We start from the raw sequence: 3,775 nt of genomic DNA, 5'->3' as shown, positions 1-3,775 counted from the left end.
GTAGTTCTCGCAGCGCGCTAAGAACGGAAGTTCTTCCCGCGGCGCGCTAAGAATGGTAATTCTTCCCGCGGCGCGCTAAGGATATTAGTTCTTCCCGCGGCGCGCTAAGGTTTGCTCTGTCAGCCTTCGCCCTCGCGCGTGCGCTCGAGCCTTCTCGCGCTAAACCCTTTGAGTTTCCTTCTGTTTAATCTAGCCGTTTGCTTTTGTGTTGTCTATTCTTCTGTGCTGTTGACCTGACCTGCCTTATGTCTGAAAAGTTACTTTCGGCGCAGCATGCGCGCCAACCCCATTGGTTGACAGAAAAAGTGACTGACATTATCTTTGGAGATCTGCTTTTCCATGCTTGACCAGTACCTTTTCTGACACCTCCCATGCCTGTTTACTGTTCCCTGTCAGTCTTCCCTTTTTGCTTTTTCTCTTTTCCTGCAGCCGTCATATCTTTTGTTATCTTTTGGTTTGTCTTGTTCTGTTTGCCTTGGAGATCTTTTCCCCTTTTCTAGGGATTGTGTTCCCTAGGGTTTCCCTATAAATAATAATGTTATTTTCCTAACACTTCACACACAAACACTTATTTTAACCTCCTCCTTGATCTCTCTGCCGCCTCCCTCTCTGCCTCCGTCTTCCTCCCTGTTCTGCCCTGCTTTTCCGGTAATATATATTATATATAATAATTTACTTATTAATTATGCTAACTTATAATCAAGACTTAAATCAAATCATTAAAACAATAATCTTTAATTATAGGTTAACTTGTGCTTGTTTAAAGTTGGTTCTTGCTTTATCTTACACCGCACCGTTTATCAAGTGAGTAATCTCGTACCTAATCCCTTTTATTTTTAATGTTTTGGGATGTTCATGTGTTCATACAAATTTAGAGTCTTAAACTGTTTATGAACTATAGTCGCGCAGTATCCCATGTGTTGAGGACGTAGACTTGGCTGTTTATTTGTATGTGTGGATCATTAACCGTCTTGTCGGTCTATTCCGCAGTTCTCATGGTACCATTAGATGAACACGGGAGAACAATCGTTTATGATTTTCTCTTTTGTTTACACTTGCACAGTCTTTCTTGTTTGTGAGCTCAATTGCGAGCACTGGCAGTCTATGAATCTTAGAGTTGGTCCCGATCGGATTTCACCCTTGTTGAAAACCAGACATACACATGTTGCGCGCAGATTTATTGTTATCTATGTATTGTATTAAAACTTGATTTCTCACCAACACGCAAGTGTTTGACGTTTTATTTTAACACATGTTCAGGTTTGCTGTAGCTACATTTGGAGCTTGTGGACACGTAGGACGTTTTTACTTTTGGACCTAGATTAAAATGTATCAAGACAAGTTATTGTTGTTCGAATATTTTGCCCTTTAATATATTGATTTATGTTATCTTGTGTTTACGTTGCGCGTGCGTGAATGAATATATTTATTAAATATTGACACCCAATAGTGTCACGAGTAATGAAACAATATGTGGTGCCCCGATGTATAATCCGCCTTTGGTCGGGGTGTTACACAGATGAGCTAGTGGGACGTTGGAATCAAAGGAATTTGAATCTTCCTCCATGGTTGTCTGATGCGAGTCTTCACTACTGGATACAGGGATTGGGAGTAAGGCTGTCCTTATACACCCTTTTCCATTTCCTGACGGAGACCGAAATGATCCTTGACTGGATTGACGATTGGACATCTGTACAATGTTAGATTGGTAATAGGATTGTGTTCCTATATTATACGTAATAGTTTTATTCAATGATTGTATTTAGATATATTCAATTAAGTACCTATTCTGTTTGAATCAATACCCGTGTAGGATTAAATCCTATCCGTATCATGTTTGATCATTCAATAATTATATCAGTTGATATTTTCAATTGAATATCAATGTTTTTAGCATAACCTTATTTCTGATCAAAGCCTAGGTATAAAGTATACCTAATTCGCTAAGACCGATGGCTCTGATACAAACCTGTCACACCCCGACTTAGGGCCTAGGTGCGACATCCGTTAGTTGGTATTTGTTTTGAAAATATATCATAGTTGCGGGTTTATTTTAGCGAAAGTCTTTAAAATATAATATTCATTTATTGAATGTCGGGTTAGAATACCCGTTTGAATATTGTATAATAAAATAACAGTGGAAGTCTTTTCAGATAAAGTATTATTATATTGAAAACTCGGGATTTGAATACCCGTTTGGTAATTTAAAAACCTGCCTTTTTAAATATCTGAGCCATCAGATCACCTCTAATGACTATGTCTCCAATCTTCTAGTCTGTCTTGCTTGTCAGTTTTATTCTTTACAGTTTCCCTGAAATGTGGGGGAAAATACGTCAGCACACAGCCGGTGAATGACGCTGAGTAAGTATCAATACCATTATGTAAACAAAAATAATACATTTGTGACAACACGAATTAGGCACCCAACTTAATTGGAATAAAATTACCCTAAGTAAATGTACAATTAATCATATACGCAATATCATATCTCTGAACAGTCTAGTAGACTTCCAGAGGCATGTTCGATGATAAGCATGGCCTCGGGGAACTCCGAGTCACCATATATGAATGGATCCAGACACATGTATACTCTTAATCTGAGTATGCCCGTTTCTTATTATTCTAACACAAAGTTTTAAGGATTCGTAAATCCTATGCAATCAGTTCAGACTCTAAAAGATTTGTAAAAGTTTAGGGCGTATTCACCTTTTATGATTGTAATCAGTTTCTGACACTGATTCTTGTATATTGATTAGTTTCTACTACTGACCCCTGTCTGTAAATCAGTTTCTGTTACTGATTCCTGTTTCTGTTTTCAGCTATCTGATTGATTGATTGACTGTTATCTCGGACCTATAGTACGAGATTAACATTTGTATAAATATGTAGATCAACGATCTAGCTTGAGACCTCGTAGTCTATTTTGTATAGCTTTAACCTTGACAAATCGTTTGTTTGTATAAAACATTTGGACCTATAGTCATTTTGTTTATTTATCAGTTATATGTCAGGCTTCTTTTTCAGTAAGAAACATTTATTCCAGATTTCTTCTTCAAGAAGAAATATTACTTTAACTATAACCTGTGTGAATGAATAGTGTATTTCTTAATCATTAATAAATACTATTTTAACTGTACCATTTGCATGTAAATGATTACGTTTCTTAAATATGAAGAAACAATAATTAACTATAACCTTTGCTTATGAAATGTAATATTATACTTAACAGTGATCAAGGTTCGGGCTATACCCCGACTATGGTCTAAGCTATAATAATAATAATAATAATAATAATAATAATAATAATAATAATAATAATAATAAAATAATAACTTAATCAAAACCTCTACCTCTCACGGATATTTGGAATTAAATGCCTATGACTGATCGAGCAGCACTTCTATTCTACTTCGCGTTCTAGAGCTTAGACTGTCAGAGCTTTAGAGCATGGCACGTACTACGAGATGCGGCACACAGAATGATGCAAAATCTGTGAAAAGTGAAGTGGTTGATGTGAGTTGTGATGTGCCGAACACCCCTCTATTTATAGCTGAAATTCTTTATCTTCGCGTCGCGCGAACTGGCTATATGTTTGCTGAGGCATCAGGAGGGTTGCCATGTGTCTCCGCATGTCCCCACATGTCATGCATGCAGAAGTGCTACTTCACGTCACGCAAAGGATCCTGATCTTATTACTTAGCGTCGCGCCAAGCTACTCAAAGTCGGTTTAACTATTTTGTCTTTCGCGTAGCGCGAAGATTCTGAAGTTTGATCC

Source organism: Bidens hawaiensis, unplaced genomic scaffold (genome assembly GCF_021521415.1).
Source record: "Bidens hawaiensis isolate Kalapana, Puna unplaced genomic scaffold, B.hawaiensis_p1.1 tig00075245_1, whole genome shotgun sequence".
In the NCBI taxonomy this organism is placed as follows: Eukaryota; Viridiplantae; Streptophyta; class Magnoliopsida; order Asterales; family Asteraceae; genus Bidens; species Bidens hawaiensis.
Note: the sequence above shows the minus strand (reverse complement) of the source record.